The sequence below is a fragment of the Ceratotherium simum genome, chromosome 28 (assembly GCF_057802395.1).
Source record: "Ceratotherium simum simum isolate JZ-2026a chromosome 28, ASM5780239v1, whole genome shotgun sequence".
Taxonomy (NCBI): Eukaryota; Metazoa; Chordata; class Mammalia; order Perissodactyla; family Rhinocerotidae; genus Ceratotherium; species Ceratotherium simum.
Window position 1 is genome coordinate 9,616,928 of NC_141927.1, and position 24,297 is coordinate 9,641,224.

Genomic DNA, 24,297 nt, shown 5'->3' on the forward strand with positions numbered 1-24,297 from the left:
TATTAGAGTAGATAATTTATTAGTGCTTATTATAAGGCCCTATTCAAAGCTATGTAAATATTTGTATGTAAATTAATCTTATGTATATATCAATTGGTTGTTGTATATCAATCATATATATATCAATTTATATATATATATCTCAATTAATCTTTACAACAAATCGAAAAGGTAGATTCTATTGTCCCATTTTATGGATGAGGAAATTGAGTCAGAGAGCCTTTAATCAACTTATTCAAAGTCACATACCTTGCAGCAGCGCAGTCTGACACAAGAGCCCACACACCCATGACCATGAGGCTCACAGACTGTTTACTAGTGCAGCTCAGAGATCGCTCCCCCACCATCCAGGCAGCAGAAATGCCTGACATCCTATCTCAGTATGTTTGCAAAAATCCTGATGTCATGGATCGTCAGGGCAGCTTACAAATAGAAAAACGTTAACACCGAGAAAGTGAGTGAAAATTTTAACTAATTAAAGAGTATGCATTTGTTAAAACACTTCCGGATCTGGAGGCCCCAAAGACACATTTCTTATATCTTTCTCACATTCTGTTGTATTAAAGTCAGCAAAAATGTAAAAATGCATAGTGTACAAAGGGCAAAGAGTATTATGTCAAAAATTTCCCCCTTAGTAGTCTTTAAATTGACTGTGACAGAATTCTAAACCAATGTCAATCAGATTTTCCAGTGATAACACTGGCGATATCCAAGTCTGTGTTTCCATTATGACCCCCCTCCCCACGATATAGACATATTTTATTTTCTAGGCCAGTAAACAAATTTTAAAAACATTAGTTTGCTATTAATAAAGGTCTGACTGATTCCATCATCTGTTCTACAAATTACATATCGGCCTTAACTAGTAAAATTAGTAAAAAATATCCTGACTCCATAGATTCATTTATTACGTACTATGTGCTAATGTCTTTAATTCTGGAGGTCAGAAAAAGTTTTATATGTATAAGGAAGCAGGAGAAAAGTTGAATAAATTATCTCTACATAGATTTTTAGAGCATTGCATTAGTAGCTGAAAAAGAAAAGGGAATTTTAGGTAATGTCGTATTGTGCTAAGACCAGGGAATTAATAGAATATTGGCAAAGGGGTATTCTATGCACCTACATTATCTCTGAAATTAAAATTACATAATACCCCACTCACTCACACATCCACATACGTAGTCCTTGCAGGAAAAGATATTACAAAATAGATGGCAAAATAAGACCTTAAAATTTTGAATAATGTAAGAGGAAATTACAGGACAAGAGTTTCCCCAAGATAGTTAATATTTACATGTTAAATGATTAAAATAAGTTCTTTGGAAAAAGGAATCATGATGCTGGAATGATAATAGAAGACTGATATTAAGTCATCAAGGTTTAGCTGGGAAAATACGAACAAGCTCTTTCTCCCAAGATCAGATGGCAACCAAATGAAGCCTCCATGGAAAGTAAACATTAAGCCTTCTTTATTTGAGAAAAGAGTAGTGTCTCCAGAAAGCAGAATTATAGTTGCCTTTCTTGATGTTAATGTCTATGACATTATTTCAGTGATTTCATATTATAAAATCAGAAAGGTTATGTTTGCTGTTAAATATGATGTGGAACTATCGGGCTTTGGGACTGAATTATTCTTTTTGTGTTAAGAAATTTTGCTTCCAATCTAAGTTCATTCAAATTCGCCTTCAAGTTCGCCTTGAAATTCATGTAATCGGTCATTCCTCCTCACCATCCATGGAACCACTGCAGTTCAGGTCATCCACAACCTTCTCGTTGTCAGATAGCTCTCATCCTTCTTTCTTCCTACTTGAACTTTTGTCTACTAGATGCTTTACTTCTCGACATTTCCTAAATGCTTTACTTCTCGAAACTTGATTTTGTCTAGACTTTCTTTCCTTCTTTTGTCCTTTTTCTTTTTTAATTTAATTTATAAAGTCTGCTTTGTCTGCCAATCCCTTAAATATCAATTTCCACCAAAATATAGTCCACCACTAATTGTAATTCTGCTTTTTCTCCCTGGACAATCTCGTCTAATATCCTAACTTCAATTCTTAGTTATTATGTGGTATCTATATTTATATTTGTATCTTTATATCTTCAGGATGCCTCTCCCCTGAGTTCCCATTCTGTATATCCAGCTTCCCAATGAATATATTTACAAACATATTCCAGAGCATCCCAAACTCAGAATGTTTCTCCCATATCTACTCCTCTTTCTCTTCTTTAATCTACCATCCACCAGATTTTCCAAGGCGGAAAGTGGAGTTGAACTCCTTCATTTTGTTTATTTCAAATAAACACATCCAACTGGTGATCAAACCATTTGACTTCTGTCTCATGAACATTTTTAACTTCTGTCTTGTCCTCTCTATCTCTACAACCACTTACTCTCTGAATCCCTTTCTTAATTCACTAGATTTTGCTATCTTTTTCAATTGTGTCTTCTTTTCTCCAGTGCCCTTATCCTCAACTCGTTTCTCTTGTTGTCACAACAATAATTTTTCTAAAATTATAACTTGATCAAATCACCCACTTATATACAAACTTAATACCCTTAACGAGTTCCCAGTAACCCAGAAGAAAAATTGAAAGTCCAATTCAAAGTGGTTTACAAAATGCATATAGTAGGGGAAAACAAATAGAGGTGAGCATGTCACAAGTAAAATTACAATAGAAAATTTGATAATTTAAGAGGTAAAATTAACTTATACATATGTGGAGATAGGATTCAAATTTGGTTCTAAGCTTCCAAGTAGTACAAAGAAAGAATAACAATATTATACGTAAGATTGAGCCCTTTTTCATAAGATTTCTTTTTCCTTAGAAGAAAGTACATACTTATAATACTGTATTTTAAGAGAAATTTCTCTCATGGATCCTCACAAAGCCAAAGTTATGTTACATAATGGTCTATGATCTCAGAAACAGCTCCACAATAAAATGCAATAGTTTAGTATGGCATTATGCCAATGTGAAATTCTCTAGTAAAAAATGATTGCATGAGTTGTCAAAGCAGTATAGTCTCTGCTGAACCAGTTTTATCCAAAGATAAAATTTAATGTTTTTGAAATTCTCTGTAAGATATTTTATATATCCTGCAAGGAATACTCCATATTATCAAACTTTTGTTAAGATTTAGGCAGCAGCAAATTTCGGGTTATATTTTCTTGCAAGTGCCTGCAATACAATTTTTTTTATGTTTTTTGTTTTGTTTTGGTTTTGTTTTTTTTTGTGAGGAATATCAGCCCTGAGCTAACATCCAATGTCAATCCTCCTCTTTTTTGCTAAGGAAGACCAGCCCTGGCCTAACATCTGTGCCCATCTTCATCTACTTTACATGGGACGCTGCCACAGCATGGCCTGACAAGTGGTGCGTGGGTGCAAACCCGGGATCCGAACCTGTGAACCCGGGTCCACGGCAGCAGAGCGCGCGCACTTAACTGCTGAGCCACCAGGCTAGCCCCGTTTATGGTTTGTTTTTTCTTTTTCTTTCATTTTTTGTTTATTGCAGTAACATTGGTCCACAACATTATATAAATTTCAGGTGTACATCATTGTACTTCTATTTCTGCACAGATTACGTCATGTTCACCACCCAAATACTAATTACAACCCATCACCACACACATGTGCCCAATTATCCCTTTCACCCTGCTCCCTCCCCCCTCCCCTCTGGTAACCACCAATCCAATCTCTGTCTCTATGTGTCTGTTTGTTGTTGTTATTATCTACTACTTAATGAGTGAGTCAGAGGGAGAAGGTCAAAAACCATTTATGGATTTAATTAAGGATAAATCTATTGTCCTTGATGTTGAACTTGAAGGGTGCTAAGATTTAAAAGGATATGAGTTCAATTTTTTAAATTAAGAAGACAAATGGACTTGTACCTGAACAGACTACTTTTTAATTCTCTGCAGAATTTATCCAAGTAAGTACCTGCAGACAAGGTCAATATTTCCCTCAGAAAATAGTTTGGGGTTATTCCAGCAACCTAATTGGTAAATATGTAAATTACTTAGGCCATTATATACAAATTGTGAATAGAAACAAGAAAGATATACATATAATACCTTACAGAATGTAATTAACAGTGGCTTACACGTCAAAAATCTAAAATTTGCATGTATTCTCCATCTATTTTTTATTTTTTGCAGAAATATTTTCTCCTTTGCTTCAAAACTTTTAAAATTTGATACATCTAGTCTAGTATTTTCTCTCTCCCATTCCCCCCAAAGATGAATATATTGACTTTACAACAATAGGTAATCAAATATACTGTATTCATAGAAGTGAAAATCTCACAGGTTAAACCCAATATTCTATGGTTCACAAAAAAAAGTTATTTCTGTCTTCTTGAAAGACAGCTAATGGCAAAGTAAATACACTGCTACCAGGCCAGCCTGAAACACAATCAATAAATTTACTTGCATAAACTTCATGGTAAATACCTATATACTGGGCCAAATCATTCGGAAGTTGCTTAGATTGTCAAAAGGATTATTGGATATTCTTTAGTTTTGCCTCTCCCTGGGGAGAAAATGGAAAAAATCACTCCTTCAAAAAATCTACCTCAATCTTCAGGTGATCATCTGAATGATTTCTGACTCAGTGTCTGTGCATATTGATTATTAAGATGGCCACAATCTCAAATCCACTTTGCTACTCTAAGCTAAAAATGATGTTCCTAAATGTAATTTAAAGATTACATCAATGTTCATGAAGTGAAGGCTACATATTAAATTTAAAAGAACATCCCTAACTTACTACTTTATTTATTGGTTGGCAAATGAGTTCTTCAAGAACGTTTTAGACTGAAAACATGTTTTAGACTGTGCTGAAAGGTCTCTAGCACACAGATTGGAAATATCACTGGCTTGTTTATTGTCCTAAATCACCCTGCTTTCTCTATGTCAAAGACTTCCTATGGAATTTGCTATCTAAGTAGTGCTTATTTCACCAATCTTATCAATTGGAGTTTGTTACAAAGCTGCTTACCTCCAAGTCATTGATGAAAACTCTTGTGTCAAAATGTTTAAGAGTATACTCCCCAAGTCACACTCTGTGCTTGCTACTAGCCCTCTAAACAAAGTTCATGCCATATGACGGAAATAAACTGATGGTTTGCAAATTACACCATGCAATGGGTCTCTTGCATATTTGGCATTGTGTCCTTGGAGTGATTTTCAGCATCACTGAGCAGAAAGCACATCACTTCCCGAGTAACAAGGAAATGAAGCACATACAGAGATTGACTTGGCCTCTGTTACATAAACTCTCTGTTTTAGATTTGCAGAATTTACATAACATTGGAACAAAACAATACTCTGCCAACATATTTGCGGTGTCAGTTCAATTTCCCTACAGTGCCATTCTAGTGTCAACCTTGCCAAGAGTTTCTCTGGTTGTTAAATTTTATGATATGATTTTTTTAATACAAAAATGTCCTTCACTTACTGTTTTAATTTATTGATTATTTTTAGAGCTTTTCTTCTTTGTAATAGATGCTTATTTGAAATTTAGGAACATTGGAAATTATTTGACATATTTTTATAATTGCTTTGATAATCAGTAACTTTTGAAATAGTTAGAACTCTCCTACTCCAAAATTAATTTCAACTAAAACTATATAAAGGAATTATGATTGATATATATGAGTTTTATATATCTAAATGTTTTATAGCTTTTCTCTTTGCAAGCCCAAACTCAAAGCCATACTTAAAAACTTGTGAAAGATTTTTTTAATGATCAGTTACAACTTGTATTTTTTATCATATATCATGCCACAACAAAAGTATTCATTATAAGTGCACAAAGATGTTCAGTAATTCTGAAATAAATATAAAGAATAAAAGGATGAAAGTTTAAAACTACTAAGTAATAGAATGGTTATAACCTTCTTATATTTATTTAGATTTTCTGTATGTCAAAAGAAATAAAAACTACCTCCCAAAATTCTGCAATATTGAGCTGGCATATTTTTTTTTAGTTTTCTCTATTTCATAAATGGGTTATATATATAAATGAGTTGCACATTCAAACTGTGAATGAAGCACTTCCAATAATAATAAATTCAAAATATTCTTTGTTGACCTGTTTCCAACATGAAAACAAGAGTTTTAATCCATTATAAGGATAAAAAGATATATGATCTTTTCTATTCACTGATTTAGGTGAACATTAGAAATTGGGAGGTCACAAAGTAAACTTATAAATACATGACGGATAGTTACTGTAAGAATTAAGAGAATCAAAAGTCAATACATCTGGTGCTAATGTTTTCTCCAAGTAGGGAGATAAATTGTCGTTTCAGCATCATTTGAAAGAGGTTGTTTTTATAATCTAAGAAGACATCTTCATAATCATTATAATTAACTGATGAATTCAGTTCATCCTTACAGCCAGACTTTTATTTTTATGATTAAACTTTCAAGAACACTGATTCTTAAAATTGATTCTGACATCACAACCTAAATGCAGGATCAACCTAAATGCAGGACCACCACTGGCCAAAATGTGCTGGATGTATTGGAACAAAGTGTCTCATCCTGTGGAGAACACAGCCGCACACGAGCCACAGCATAGTCGGAGAGGCCAGGCTAGTTTAGCACCTATTCCCCAGTTCAGCCTGGTGCCCTTGTGTGGGGCACAGTCTGCACAAATTTGTACATCAGTTCAAGAGAACTGATTCTTTTGGGCTTGTGAGCACATATCCTCCCTCTCCATGCCATAATTTCCAACCTCAGTGTAGTTGGTATTGAGCTAATGACCTCCTGGACAGGTATTACTTCCTGAAACAGAGCACCAATTTGGGTGGGGCTGAGAATCTGGTGAAGCATTCAGTGGCACCCTGATATTTTTAGGATATCTTATCTGAATTTAGGGAAATTTATGACAAAATTGGGCTAGCACTCACATACAGTGCAAATGTTATCTATAACATAATATTAATATTTTCCTTCTTTCTCTTCTTGCTTGGATTCACTGGAATATTCAACATGCTGTCAAGGATGAAATATACTTAAATGAAATTCTGAATTGCGTGTATGTTGCCATAAGAGCATTGAAGGATGCCCAGAACTGCATTGACCTATTTGAAATCTCTCCCTGAGTGTACTTTACAGAATTACTTTAGTTCTCACGCAGATTTTTTTTAAATTTCAGGCCAACTAATATTTTGAGGGCAATGTACCATGCTAAATGTGCCAACACTTCAGAGGCAGGAATTGAAATAATGAAACACCATGACGAAGGTTGTCTCCTACGGGAGGGAAAACATTGTTGAATGCTTGATGGTATTTCCTCCTTCTGCTTTACGCAGATCAATGTCTCCTTTGCAAGATTATTTAAAAACAAGTAGTTGAAATACACTACTGAGAGGTCTGGGCCTCTTCCCTCCAGGGGAAGTCAAAGGAGTCATGATGAAACCCAAACAGCCAAAAACTTCACTGTGGGCCAGAAGCTCCAGCCCCTCTAGATTTTCACTCTGGTTACTTCCCTGACTTACTCAGATGCCAGGGAACTCACACAGGATGCGCTGATTGACGCTGTCCTCTGCACGGTCAGAGCTAAGGCAACAGCTGCTCACAGGATCAGTGATCATTACCTGGCATTCTTCCATTCGTGGGAGGGACTCGCCTGAGAGTGCTGGTTTCATTTTGTATCGTGTTAATTCTGACTTCTGCATATTACAGGTTGCTAACACAAATCACATCAGTGCTTTTCACAGTTTTTCCTTTGAATCACATCAATGACTAAAACCGTTGCCCTCAACTGCTCGCACATATTTCCATAGAACAACTGCCCCAGAGCTATGCCATTTGACTCTGCACTTTGAACCTTCAATCCTTGCGTTTAGTCCCATAGCATGAGAAAGACACTGTGCGTTGAGCTGGACATTCTTCATAGGTGTTGTGAGATAGAGGGACAAAGCCAGAGTATCAGATGTGGCATTTTTTTTAGTAACATTTTCTGGGATTTTTCTTCCCTTTCCCTCTTTCTGTCTGGCTTGTGCTTGTGTGTGGCCTTTCTTTCTGCAGTTGAAAGCTAAAAGATGGTGGGATCCAACTGTGTCACATCTTATTCAAGTTGGCGTTTGTGGCAGCAATAACGTTCTGTGTTCATTCAGCTGCCCACAAGCTAGTGTTAGTGAGTTGGCAGAGGGTAGTGACTCAAAATAAACTCTCCTCTCTTTTCTCCTCTGCTGTCAGGGAATCTCACAAGAAGTCAAATTGTCTTGCTTTTGATTTCGGATCAGTTTCCACACTATCTTGAGGGTTTTTAAGGGATTTTATCGTATACTTTGGAAACCACTAATCTAGATTGTACCATTCTTTTCTGGAAAGTTTGGTAAAATCAATTATCACTGGCAATCTGTCTCAGCTGCTCAGCAACAAAACATGCCCGCTGAACTGTATTTGCACGTAGAGTAGATCAGGCTCATATCTCTATATTGGAATGTGTTGACATTGCAAAGGAATATAATGCAATGAAAGTTGTACTCTTATTGTACTCCAGTTGTATTCTTTTTGTATTACAATTTCTTCTTAAACTCTTACACAATTTTTTCTAAAACTTACGTTCGTTCATTATTTTCAAAAGTACTCTGATTTTGTAAACATTTAGTTACCCATGTTATAAAGGGCACGGAATGCTTAAGACAAGTTTATTATCTAACCTCAAATATTTGAAAATAAGTTAATGAATAATACCTTAAAAATTTGAAAAGCTAAACTTTCATTACTTCATAGTTGGTGTTTAATTGGTCTTCATGGTCCAATATAGTTAAAATTAAAAAGAGTTTGAGGGAGTGCGTGGGGTTTCAGTTTATAAATTTCAGTCAGCATTAGTAAGCTTATTTTGGTTTGGTTTGGTTTTCTGACGTAGATTATGCGGGAATGCTAGTGTTTTGGGAGAACTCTAAGTGTCATTTCAAATTCTTTGCAAAATGTTTAGTGAAAGAAGTCCCAGTTTAGTATCATTAATATTTAAGATATGTAAATGAGATCTTATTAGAAGATAATCAAAGATTATAACTAATTTAGGAAATCAATGAAAGGGCATATTTATGCCAAGTTGCTCATCCACAAGTTATGACTAGAGTAATTATTTTATAGTTTGAACCATATACAATTGTTCATAGAAATGTATGCTTCCATGGCAATGACTTCTGTGGGAAAAGATACTGCCTTGTGAATCCATCCCATTTTCTCTCACAGGAGCTTGTAAACAATAAGGCCATAATTTGCATTTGTTTGCCTGCCTATGAAGCAGGTCATGGATATCTGGATCATCAAATAGTGTATTAAGTATTGTGGGCACCGTCAGTGTGGACTATGTGAACTTCCAGTACTTGAACTCTATGTTTAGGCACTGCTTTGTCTACAACTTGGAGAACTTTCGGCCTTGAATTACAAGCTCATCCTATTCCAATTCATCTATTCACTCAACCAACACTCACTGAACTTGTGTTGCAGGTCCCATCCTAGGTGCTAGGTATAAAGCATGAACAAAGACAGCCGCAAACTCCATTTCTTATAGAGCTTCCAATCCCTCAAGAGGAGATGGACTAAAAACAGTTAAACAACTAAATAAGTACAAAGTCTTAGGTCATCATCAGTGCACACAGGGTGTTGTGCAGAGGGTGACCAGTGGTGGGGCAGACAAAATTAGATAATGTAGTCATGGAAAGGCTCTCTGAACAGGAAGCAATTTGAGATGAACCCTGAATGATGGGACAAAATTAGCCAAGTGCAGACGTGGGGAAGGAGTTTCCTGGCTGTGGGAAAACAAGGACGAAGGCCTATCTAGAGAGGGAAAGAGGGCAGTGGAGCTGGAGCATGGTGACAAAGCGGCAGAAGAAGAATCGAGTTTGAAGACAGATGAGGACCAGCTGCGTAAGCCTTGTAGGTTCTGGTAAGGAGTTCAGACTTGATTCTAATGGAAATGGAAAGTATTGGAGGGCTTTTGGTAGCAGAGTAACATGTTTTGATGTACATTTTAAGCAATCACTTTGTAATCCACCTTGCAGACTCTTCCAAATTTCCTAAATATTGTTCCAGGCATCACACTGCCTATTCAAAAGTCTTAAATGTCTCTAAACTTTCATCAGAATAAAATGACGATTGTCATAAACAGTATACTTGACCTTCCACAATGTGGAGGCAACGAAATCCTCAAATCTTACAAAGCACAACTTCCCTCCACACACTCGGCGCTACATTCAAACTCTTCTGGTCAGGATCTTCCTAAACGTATTATTTCCTTTCTTGCCTTCACAATTCTATCTTCACTCCTCCCCTGAACCACTTCATCCCTCATTTCTTCTTCCCCAAACTCTTTCTATTCTATTCCTACTATTTGAACATTTGTATAACTGCTGCAGATCATTCCCTAATAAATTGTCTTCTCCTTTATCACTCATTTGGCACTTTGTGAATCATATCTTCACATTTTGGTACACGGGACCAAGTAAATCAACTCTAAGTTTGTGATCTCCCATCACTAGCATGTAATCCTTAACATAATGGACTCAGTTCAATGCTTGAAAAAAATAGTGATGTAACTTATCCATGATCAATATGTGCTTATCTATCTAAACTTTTTTTTCCTTTGGCTAAAGTTTGAAGCAATAGATACCTTTCTGAGATGGCTAGTTGATCTGGGGTATAGTCCATGATCACGAAATAGAAAAAAATTTTAAAAATATGTAGAGGGAGTGAGCCAATGGCCTTGAACTCACTGGCATCATTTTTAGATTTCTGTCTAACAATTCTGGAATGTTCAATGTTTTTCTTTAGGGAAATAAAGAACAACATCCAGGAAAGGATCTATTAATTTGTCTGAGATAGTTTCACCTCAAGCCCAAGAATTTTACAAATGAGTGGGATGAGCTCATCTTCCTCCTGGATACCTATTTGGAACAGAAAGCAACCACTGGCTGCAGTTTAAAAATAAATCAACATGGTCAGCCATGGCCTCTTCCAGCACTTTCCATCAACTTAAAGTCAATGAAATAGATTGAATTAGCTTTACTAAACTTTTGTATTTGCGTGCCTTGGATGATGAAAAACATCTAGACCATTATTTTGCTTTATGCTACCTTCTACTTTAGATGTCATGTGTTCCTTTAGTGATAAGGATAAAGCCTTTCATAAGGTATTCCACTTAGAAACATCTTATGGCCTTACAGAGTAAAGATCCGTGTAAGAGTTTGGTAGCCAATAAATATTCTCAACGGGATGAAATAGATCAGGGAATAGAGAGTTCACATGGGCTTCTCACTGAAGCCCAACAGACCCAGAGAAAGCACAACTGAATATAGAGAGGAAGAGGCGGAGTTGGAGCAAGAGAAGTCGTGGGGGCAAAAGAAAAAAGAACAGGTAAATCTAATAAATATGTCCAGAAAATAACTGAGTATTCTTTTTGATGCATGGAGCTGGCTAGAATCTAACACAGAAGAAGCCAATCAAGTTTTTTAGAATAATTTACTGTCAAAATAACTACCATCCTGGACCAAAAGGGACTATTACTTTTTTTGTTATTGAGGTAACATTGGTTTATAACATTATATAGATTTCAGGTGTACATCATTATAATTTGGCTTCTGTATACACTACATCGTGTTCACCACCAAAAGTCTAGTTTCCATCTGTGACGGTACAAATGGCCCCCTTTACCCTTTTTGTCCTCCCCCCACCCCCTTCCCCTCTGGTAACCACCTTATTTTCTCTGTATCTTTGTGTTTGCTTGTTTTGTTGTTTTGTCTTCCACATATGAGTGAAGTCCTATGGTAGTGTTTGTCTTTCTCTGTCTGACTTATTTCTCTTAGCATCATACCCTAAAAGTCCATCCATGTTGTCATAAAAGGCAAGATTTCATCTTTTTCATGACTGAGTAGTATTCCATTGTGTGTATACATATATATATATATATATGCACCACATATTCTTTATCCATTCATCCTTCAATGGACACTTAGGTTCTTTCCATATCTTGGCTATTGTAAATAATGCTGCAGTGAACATAGGGATGTATAAATCTTTTCCAATTAGTGTTTTGTATTCTTTAGATAAATACCCAGTAGTGGAATAGCTGGATCATATGGTAGTTCTAGTCCTAATTTTTTGAGGAATTTTCATACTGTTTTTCATAGTGCCTGCACCTTTTCAAGACTTAAAACCATATTTGGGTTCAAAAGCATCTCTGAGCAGGACATGGGCAAATAAAACTGCTCGACCCACAAAAGGATGCCTTCCCCAATGCTTCCTCCAGATGTGGAAAAAGAAGATAATGGAAAAAGAAAACTTCCCAGAGATAGAACCAGGGACCCTGGGAGACAATGGATGAGGACACACCTCTAGGGATGGGGGACTATTCACAGTATGGGGACTGTCAAAAGGTCTTCACTTGGGGACTTTTTTCATCTGCTGTGAATCTCCCATTCTTCCCTTTCTGAATCAGATAGGTTACTGCGATATCCTGTCCTTGGTTTCATCCATGCTTGTACGAAGGATGAGTAGGATACAGATCATTTGTCTTTTCAGCCCATGTATCATTGGATCAAGAGAAGCCCTATCCAGGCCTGATGTGAAGCTGAGGTGAAGAGACCATAGTGCCTCACCCAGAGGTCCAGGACATGGAACTTGACTCATATCTTGGGTTTTTGTGTCTCCTTCAGGAAAGGACAAGTAACTTGCATATGAGAAGAAGAGTCAGCAGAACATCTGACATTCAACAAGGATGACTGTTGAACAACAGTAAACTACAGTAGGGTTGTTGACTAATATCCTGATTTCCCTCTCCTTATAAGCAAATGACAGGATCGCCATTTCCAGCCTATGTAAAGCATGTTTGTGTGATTTGCTTTGACCATTGAAATGTGAACACTAGGGACTTGAAGGTGCTTCTGAAGAAAAGCTTTAACAGGAAGTGCCTGATTCATGTTCCCTTTTCCTGTCTCCGTTTTTGTCAAAATGGAGGCTCCTCAGTCTGGGCCACTGAGGGACTAGACTGAGATAACCTCACCTTTGGTCTTGTCAGATGAGCAAGAAATTGACAGTTTGTGTGTGTGTGTCAAGCTACAGCAATATCTAGCCAATCCTAGATAGCCAATCTAGTCCATTCCAGAGGGAAATAATCATAATAATTAAAAAAGAGAACAGCATGGAGATACAAGAAAACAAGGGAGATCAAAAAGGTAAAGGAACAATAAAACTTATATCCACTGCACCCAACAATCGAAGAATACAATATACATGTTCTTTTCAAACACATGCAGAATGTTAACAAACATTGACCATGTAGTAAGACATAAAGTGACCCTAAATATATTTCAGATGGAATATAAAACAAGACTCATAAAATTATAAAGGATTAGTATCATACACTTTCTCACAATGCAATTAATCTAGAAATCAATACTAAAAATTATCATGAAGAAAGCGCTAAATATTTGCAAATTAAGAAGTTTATTTCTAAAGAACATATGGATCAAGGAAAAAATTATGAAAGAATTTAGAAATGATTTAGAACTGGACAGTAACAAACGTAAAATATCTTTTAAAAATTGTGGAGGGCCAGCCTCGGTGGCCTAATGGTTAGGTTCTGTGCACTCCACTTTGGCGGCCTGGGTTCAGTTCCTGGATGTGGACCTACATCACTTATCAGTGGCCATGTTGTGGCGGCAGCCTACATACAAAATAGAGGAAGACTGGCCACAGATGTTAGCTCAGAGTGAATCTGCCTCAGCCAAAAAGAGGAAGATTGGCGGTGGATGTTAGCTCAGGGCAAATCTTCCTCAGGGAAAAAAACAAAAAAACAAAAAAACTGTGGAAGACACATAAAGCAGAACATATAGGCAAATTTATTTTCATAATGTTTATATTAGAAAAAAAGAAAGGCTGAAAATTAATGAACCAATTGCCATCTAAAGACATTATAAGAACAAAAGCAAAGCTAGCTTAAACAAAGTAGAAACAAAGAAATAATATATATAAGAGGAGACACTGGCGACAGAAAATAAATACACAGTAGGGAGGATAGAAAGACAAAAGCTGAGTCTTTGAAAAGAAAAATTAAATTAACAAAAGTTTGGTTTGAAGGATTTATTTAAAAATGAGAGGAGGCACAAATAAACAATATTAAGAAAATGGGACACAATTATTGATTCTACAGACGTTAAATAGGTGATAAGGGGGTATTATGAAATAGCTTTTTGCCAATAATATTGAAAATTTCAATGAAAGGATAAACCCCTAAAATTATATAACTTATTAAAAGGGACAAAAGAAGAAAGAATATTTTTACATTATCAAGGAATTTGAAACAGCAATCTAAAATCTTCACACAATGAAAACTCCAGGCACAATTTGATTGATAAATTCTACCAAACTTTAGGAACACATGATTCCAATGAATCACAAACTATTCCAGAACACAGAAAAAATAAAGAACAATTTCCAACTCACTTTATAATAGGGCAAGTGTAACCTTGATACAAAATTTCGCAAGGACAAAGGAGAAGGAAAATCATAGGTTGATCTCATCTCACTCATGAACATAGAAGGAAACATCTTAAACTAAATATTAATAAAATAAACCTAACAACTCCCAGGAATGCAATTTTTCTTTTAACTTTAGAAAATAAATGCATCAATTTGTCACATTAACAGATTAAAATGGAAAAATCATACATATTATTATTGTATTAAATTCAGAAATAGCATTTGATAAAATCAAATATGCAATCTTGGTTTTTTTAATGTTACAAAACTAGCAACAGAAAGAAAATTTGTAATCTGATAAAAATATCTACATAAATCCTAATAGTAGAGGCTTTATTTAATTGTGAAACATTGAAAAGATTCCTTTAAGGTCTGAAATAAGAAAAGAATGACCACTAATACCAATTCTATTCAGTATTGTACTTTAGGATCTATCCCCTACAGTATAGCAATATAAAGAAATAATGTGAAAGCAATTTTCATCTTTCATCATCTTCATGATTACACTCACACAAAATACATAAGAACCTATAAGTATATAAAATGTATAACAAAAGTTTAGAGAGTACGCTGATATAAAATCAATATGGAAAAAGAAATAAAATATATCAATAGAATTGAATATATCCATAAAAATTTTTGTATAATACTTTAAAAAGCATCAAAAGATAAAATACTATGTGTAACCATTAATGAAATAATTATAAAACTTTATTGATAGAAATTGAAGAAGTTTAGGTAAATGGAAAAAATACACCACCATTGTGGATTGGAAGACTAAATATTGTAAAGATGTCATTTCTCTCCAAATTGAATTATAGATACAAAGTAAACCAACCAAAATCTCAGTAGAGTTTTCCTTGGGACACTTAACAAGTTTATTCTTAAATTTTTATGAAATCACAAAAAATCCAAATGAATAAATATTAAGATAAAGACATTTATGGAATTAGGTTTATTGTGAATCTACAGTAAATAAACAGTATGGCGTTTTGCTGGGATAGAAAAACTAATGGAACAGGATGAAAAACTCAGAAATAGACTCATGCAGATGTGCATACACTTGATTTATGACTAAGCAGGCATGGTAGACACTGGACCGTAAATTCTGCTGGGGCATTGGAATAACGGGAAAAAACAAATTAAACTGGCAAATTTAACTTTAAGTAGATTAAAAGATCTAAATGTGAAAGACGAAACTACAAAACTTTTTCCAGAAGAAATTTCCTTTGTAATCTTACGGGTAGGTAGAGAATGATTCCTTAAACAAGATATAAAAAGTACAAACCATAAAGGAAAAAATTGTTCGATTTGACGACAGTAAAATTAAGAACTTCTCTTCACTAAATGACACCATAAAGACAGTGAAAAAATAAAACACAAACTATGAGAACGTGTTTGCAAAATATATAACTGATAAATATATTTTTAAAACTCTATGAATCACTAAGAAAAACAACCCAATAGGAGAATTTTTTAAAAATGCACAACATTATAAAGAGTCAGGGAAATGCAAATTTCAATGAGATAGCATTTTACATCCACCAGTCTGGAAAAAGAAAATAGTGTGAAAATATAAAATTCTATAGACGATGTGGAAGAGAGGAAACTTTCAATGACTTCTAGGTGTTTGTAAATTGGTACAAGTGTTCTGACAAACGACTTAGCATTTACCTATAGTTGAACATGAGCATGCCCTACGTCAAGGTAGTTCTTGCACATAAACATGCTACACCAGGAGACAAGTACAAACATGTTCATAGAAAAATTGCTCATGATTGCCCCAAACCGGAAGTAATACCACCATACAATGGTAGATGCCCTGCGTGTGGCATATTTATGCAATGGAATGCTCTTGAACAGTAACAGTGAAAGAACCACAGCTAAATATATCAGCAGTGATTAACCTAAAAAGATAATGTTAAGTGGAAGAAGCAGGTTGCCAGTGAATATATATTTATAGTACAATTACATTTATATAATATTGAAAAGCAGGCAAAACTAAACAATATACTGTTTACAAATACATTCATGGATGAAATCATTAAAAAAATCAGTGACATGATTATCATAGAATTAAGGATACTAATTACATGTTTGATGGCAAACAGAGAAATGCAGAGGGAGAGGCACAAAGCTTCTAAAATACAAGGGATGGTCTATGTTTTACTTTGAGTGTCAGATACATTTAAAAAAATAGTTAAATTTAACTAACTGAAATAATGCACCTATAAAGTATAACATAACTTTAAGAAAATAGAAATGGCATTATATAAAAAATAAGACATGAAAAGAATCTTGAACTTAAAATTCTGGAAGATGTCAACAAACACTAGAGGTAAGGAGATTTGAGTAGGGTACAGCAAAATTTGCCTAATCTCATTTTATTTAGGGAGGACGTTTCAGATTTTTGATAATTCTTTACAGTGATAGAAAATATAGATTAAATATATTTGGTAAAAATATAATGGTGACTATACAAATAGAAATATACTGTAGATCTTTCAAATGCCTAGATAAATAAAGGAAAATAACAAATCTGGAAAAAAGACGAAAAAGGAAAAAAGAAGTTAAAAAAGAAAACAAACATGATGGAAGGAATAAAGACAAATATATCAACACTCACAATGTGTATAAATGGACAGAGCGTATCTATACAAAGAGTTAACTTTTAATACATAAACTTTGTTTTTGATTATAAATGTTTGCAAAGGAGAATAAGGGAAATTGTTCTAACAGAGATAAAAATATTGTATTCTACTTTAGTAATTAAAACAGTGCTATATCCTAAGGTGAACTCACCAATTGACGTACAATCACACTGCTGTACAAGAGATGGGTATCAAAATATTTCTTAAATGTCTTTTTTTAGCAGCAATTCCGTGGAAGTGTGAAGTAAGCCTGGAGGGTGGTGGGGAGGGAGGGGGGCAGAGTGGCACTCCCAGAACTCAGAAGTTCAAAGACAAAATTCCAGTTTTGCCTAGTACTTTCCCACGTGATTGTGATTTGACAACGTGTATAAAACTGTATTTGGAAGATTATAAGGAAAATGGCATTTTATACACATCCACTCCGTGTATTCAAACTTAAATACTTTGGAAAGCTAAAAGAATTGAGATCATTTTGCCCAATCCTCTTAAAGTATAAAGTTCTGGATTGAGTTAATCTGGCCAATTTAGAAACCAACGACCTCTTTTCAGATTGTGAAATAAGAACCAACTTTATAACACTGGAAAAATACAGCACTCTTTCCTGACCCAACTTTTCCCTTCTCCTTCCCTTTTCACTCTGCTGTCTATAACTGTGGTCCATAATGAATAAAATATCCTTTTCTGTAAATATTCCCAACATTTCTTGGCCTTAATTAAAACATAACTTCTCCTTGAGGCATCATTTCTTCTGCTGCACTGTCGAAAAGAAGATATTCCTTCCTTCTCTCCACCCTTGTCCTCTCCCCCAACAAATGTGAGATGGGATCAGTGTGTTTCCAGCTACTTTTAGATGATCAAGTTCATTAATAAAACAGCTGTTTCTTTGTGGTTTCTACTTGCTGACTATACCACTTTCCATTCCATTTGTCTCTGTCCTCTACCTACTTCTTGGTTCCTCCTCCTCAGTATTGAAAATGCTGACAGTTGGTTCAGAATCTCGCCAAGCCCCACCATAAATCTGAGCCACATCAAGACGCGTGAAGACAGTTAATCTAACATCCTAGTTTCTTTGTAACTTGTTGATTATTGTGTATGTAATCCACTCCAGCCCTCCTCTCATGGATACATCATGAAATATCTCATCTTTTAGAAATGTAACAGCTATGAAATAAAATTTCAAACTTCCTATTACCTGATTATTAACGTCAATACTTAAATATCACTGGCTGTATCATTCTCAATGAACTCATTTCATACAACATTTCAGGACATCAGTTCATTGACTCCCCTTCTTTCTCCCTATCAATCTATTCCTGATTGTATGCTCTCTCTGTCTAAATAAGAATGAATAGTCAAGAACTTCAAACCTCTTTGACTTAAGAAACGTCTTTTTGTTTCATTTGCCCAATAAAGCCTCAATCCTGGATGAGCTCATCTGTCTTATCCACTCCTGTCCCTAGCCTCTGTGCATTACTAAAGTAAACTACACAATAATACAACAAAAATTGATACCACTATAATATTCGTGGTCATTGTGATCAACTGCGACCTCAACACAGCCTTACAGTCTTATGATATTTCCCTAGTGCATTATATTTCTGGTCCTCCACTACCTTATTTTGCAATTTCTCCTCTCTTAAAATTTCCACCTTTCCTTCTGCTTTACTGTCTCACCCTCACAATGTGGTCTTGCCTCCACTTCATAGAGAAAATAAAAACTTCAAGAGGAAACTTCCTAAATCTCTTGCCTCTGTTAAAAAAAAAAAAAAGAAACTGATCCTTCTATCTCTGGTCTAAATCATATAACTTTCCTTCTGCTCTTTAACTTCTCTATGCTCTACTGACTTCTTCCCTTCAGTATTCAAACAAAACCAAATCTTCCCTATCTTAAAAAAAACAAAGTTTTTCTGACATCACTTTCTATAATCACCACCCTGTCTTCCCTATAATCACAAACAAATTTCATAAAATATTTTTAACATATCATAAAGTGAATATACCTTCTGTGAAATGTATTTTACTGCCAATGTTACATATGTCAATAAAGGTAACAGAATTGACTCAGTTGCCCAAGACTCAAGATGCAATATTCATCCTTTATATCTTCCTCTTGCTTGTTCTTACATATCATTGACCAAATCCAGTTACTTCTACATCCAAATAGTTGTTCAGTTCATTAACTTCTTTCCATCCATCATTTCTCACTTAGATTTCTGCCTCAGCCTTCCAATTGGTCTCTCTCTTCCAATTGGCCTCCAGTCTTACTCTCTGCGGCGCCAGATGTCGCCATCCCATGTAGGACCCTTGCGTAGCTATCTGTTGTCCTCACATTGAAGTCCAAATCCTGTAATATGGCTTTCAAAATCTTCTAACATCTGAAAAACACTTTGTATTTCTTCATCCTTTTCTGCCGTCTCTTTCCCTTCTAATTCAGAAATCTAGCAAAAGCCAATGTCCTTTAGTTCTTTGCACTCTTTATTTCTCATCCCTTTTCACCACTCTTTTAGAGTATGCACTCCTTGTGGACTGGATATACATTTTTGCTTGTTTGACACAAAATAACAAATCAGTTACCCCCCCACCAAAACATGCATCTTTTCTCTTTCTTTTCCTCTTCAACCTATAAACTCTGCTCATCCTCCAATCTCTGTCTAACTGTCATATAAACAGGAGAGTATTCCTTATGTCTTAAAACAGATTAGGACATCCCCCTTCCCCACTATGTGTTTCTACGACACCTGCACTCCTCTAATATCACATTTTATTTACCATATTTTATTTACTGTATTCGTTTGTACCTGTCTTCCTTGCGTAACTGACAGCCCTGAGACCAGGGTCTGTAGTTGCCTTATTTACAATTGTTTACCCAATGTCTGACATAGTAAGTACATGTATGTAGTAGATCATATATGCCTTGAATGAGTGAACACATGATTAAATACAGGAATAAATTTCTTAGACCTTGAAAGAGATCATGGTTTCTATCTTCTATGGTAATCACAAAATTTGAAAATAATATTTTCCTAAAATCTTACAGATAAAGATGAATGATACAAATGCTGGCAGAGTCAAAATATAACTAAATGGAAAAAGAAGTTTTTTTGTCTATTGCAATAATTTAATGAAACTAAATGAAAACCTATAGGATATGAAAGGGGACTTTATTTTTGCCTCTCATCAGAGTATTGGCATTATTTATTAATAATTTTTATTATTACTTTAATTGCTTTTCTGTTGTTACCTCCATTTAATAATGGTGACCTTAGAAATTGCTAATAGTGAGCTCTTCCTTTTAAAATGTTTTTAGTTCCTTTAAAGTGCCACTCTTGTTATGTGACTCTACCAGTTATAATGTTTTAATACCCTTGGTGACTTTCCACAGTTTAAAACAGCCATTCATTTACAGTCTCAAACTGTAGTTTAAATTCTATGTATCTTGCTTGTTGTTCTAACATCAAGGAAAAAATATCTTATTTTTCACTCCCTAATTATTAAGTGATATCCTTGTCTACTCATTTTTTTCTCAGCTTCTTTATTATTATTTTTAATTGTATATATTTAAGATATATAACATAATGATTTGATACACATATACACAGTGAAATGATTACTGCAATCAAGCTAATAATCCATCTCCTCACATAGAAAAAGAAGTTTATCAATCTCCTACATCCTTACAGAAAATAAAAGATAAACAATAACTCCTAAAAAACATTTTTAAAAATCCTGTCTTCTCAGTATATTTTTCCTTTCATTTATTAATTTAACAAATATTTATTGGAACTCCAGGCATTATGCCATGTTTTTGATAGAGTAAACAATACAATGATAATGCTTTGTACGTATTACATCTGATGATTTAATTCTAAAGCTAGAACGATGTGGTTTTTAAAATAAGTTCAGCACATAGCTAAGATGAAATATGAACAAAATCCTGCATGATGAAAAGGATTTAATAGCTAGAAACTTCTGACTTATATATTTGGAATAGAAATTACATGGTAAAGAGACTCAAGGGAATAACTACCTTGATTTAACACTGCTGGACCCTTCAGCATTTGGCTGACGACCAATGGAACACACAAGTATTATAAACCCAGTCATTGAAAAGAACACTAAGACTCACTTGCCATTTTTCTTACATAAGCCAAGAATCCATTTGCTATACATGAATGCAGAAAAATAATTAAGGTAAGGTGACCCCAGAACAAATGCTGACATAATTTTCTCTAGCTGTAATCAAAGTTTTAACTCAAGATTGGAAGTAATGGAAAATGTAGGTCTCCATAATCTGAGAAAGAACTGGAAGGGCCAATGACACTCAAATTTTCTTACCTCATTTTTTATGGACTTCATTATATGAAGGATACCATATTAGGAATTATCATCTATTATAGATATATGATCACACATAGTTTTCTGTATAATTATATAAAACATGAGAATAAATAACTAGTCTCATGCAGGTATTCAAAATGCCAACAGTTAACACTAATTCATTTTACTAAAAGTAATAAATTTCCATTATTTTTCATTCAAGAATAAATAGAACTTTCCCTACAATGGTTAGTCATTTGGAAGATAATGTGAAAACTAGCAGGTACTTGGCTCTGAAAGAAATGAAACTTTGCAAGGGTTCAGATGAATTTTTCTAAGTGTGAATTTTCATTGTTTTCTTCGCTTTCCGTGACCTGCAGAATGCTCAGAGAAGCTTGAAAACAAAAAGTATTTCTCTCTTCACCCTGTTCCTTGCCATTGGCAAAGACTGCTTATTTTCACATGTTTCAAATTAGCTGAATTAACATGACTGGATTTGTTTAGCAATGACTTCAAATAACTGGGCCTTTATCTAGCATTTTTGTATACCAGCACTATTCATGATATTATCAAAGACTGAAAAACAATATTTTTGGTAAAAGCTGAGCAAAATGGCAAGGGATGTGATAGCAACGATAGCAAATTTATCACGAGATGGTGGTAAGAAGAGTTAAGGAAATGGAAAACTGAATTTTAAGGCTAAATATGATCTTTCAAAGAAAATATTACAAAGTATGTGTGTGAACAAATATTTTCAGAGCTAGTTTCTATTAATTAGTAATAGGTTAAACATTTTCTCTTCTACAATGTATTTAATACCTGCATATTGTTCTACCATAATTATGAACCATAATTTATTTATCCATCCAACGCTGGGATTTTGTTTGTTTTCAGTATTCTATTGATCATGAATCACACATTTTTGTATGCATTTCCAATTATTTCCATAGAATACGTTCATTGAGTTGTAATTGTTAGGTCACAGGGCAGTGACATATCATTTAGAATCGTGGGAGCAGGTTCCACACTGTGTTGCTCATCAGTTGTAAATAGGACCACTTGCCACCTAAAGGTAGCCCTGCGTAAGCTCCCCGCTAAGGTCCACAAGATATTATTTACAACTCAACCTACCCTGACTCCAGCAAGACTGATTTTTTTTTTTTTTTTTTTTTTTGGTGAGGAAGATTTGCTCTGAGCTAACATCTGTGCCAGTCTTCCTCTATTTTGTATGTGGGTCACCACCCAGCATGGCTTGACGAGTGGTGTAGGTCCACGCCCTGGAACTGAACCCACGATTCCTGGACTGCCGAAGCAGATCACATCAGACTTAACCACTACTCCACAGGGCCAGCCCCAGAAACACTGATTTTATAAAACTTCCTAATCATACTCATCTTTTATGAGTTGATCCACTCCTCTAGCTTCTTCAATAAAGAAAATATAAGTAGTTAAAAATTAATATTAAAAATAACTAAGGAAGGGCCTGCCCGGTAGCATAGTGGTTAAGTTTGCATGCTCCACTTTGGAGGCCCAGAGTTCACAGGTTCAGATCCCAGACACAGACCTACACACCACTTATCAAGCCATGCTGTGGCAGGCATCCCACATAAGCTAACACATGTTAGCTCGGGGCCAATCTTCCTCACCAAAAAATAAATAAATAAATATGGCGATATTATTTTCTACTTGCCTCACAAAGGGAAATAAAACCGTGACCTCAGGAAGGCTTGAAGTTCTATTTAAGTTCATTTACACTAGATAGAATAATTTCATATTCTTGAGAAAGTATACTGAATTATGTATTTAGCGATTTGTGTTTTCAGGTCGTGAGTAATATTCATTTCCATTTGAATGAATGTGAGAGCAATTGATTAGACTGTGGTGTTGCCTACCTTGTCTGAAATATTCCTTTCCCTGGATAAATTGAGAAATTAATTAGAATACAGAATAATGGTTTGGCTTAACAAATCGGTATTAAACTAAGAGTAAAAAAATTGACTTCCATTTCTAGATAATAGAATAAACACATATATTTGCCTTACCTCCCTCCTGAAAGCATATTAAGTTGACTATTAAAGATGTACAAATCAGTAAGAAAAAAGAGCACACGTAGTGATGCTGGGGTACTCCACACATTTTGTTTTTCACAGCAATTGCACTCATCTTCAAGCCACTGCAAACATTTGCTGCTGATTGACTCACAGCTGTGTTTCTCACAAGGAAAAAGATTCTAAAATGAGAATTTGGATGTGAATCAATCAACAGAATTGTAGCATTAAGGACTCTGTTACCAGTGGTGGATAGAGAATGGACAGCCCATGACTGCTGTAAGAATGCAGTTGTTAAAACGGTCATCATTAGTGAACCGGGATGGGCTAATGGTGGAAGGGAATCCATTGGCTAAGTGCAGTATTTCTGTGCTTGAAAAGTATGAAGGAATAGATCATTGAATTGGGTGGCTGTGACTGAGTACCATCAATTCAGTGAAGAAAGATGACAGGCCCAGGATCATTAATCCCCAATTAAGGTCAAAATCTGAAAGCCAAAGGTCCTCTTTGCTAGCATGTAAGGAAGCCCTATCTCTTGCAAATGGAGAGCAGACAGAATGGAAGACCGGGCTCAAGACTAAATCATAAGAGTAGCGACGATTCAGAGAAGATTAAATACTGGAGTATTTGTAGCAAAGTCAGATAAGTGAAAGGACTCACAATTTCCCACACGGCATGTTCGTGTACAGCTTTTAATAAAGGCAAAGGGTATAGTTCAGTAGGGGAAAGAGAATATAAGCAAGTCTCAGGGCCCCGGAGACTTCCAAGTGCAGCTAGTCA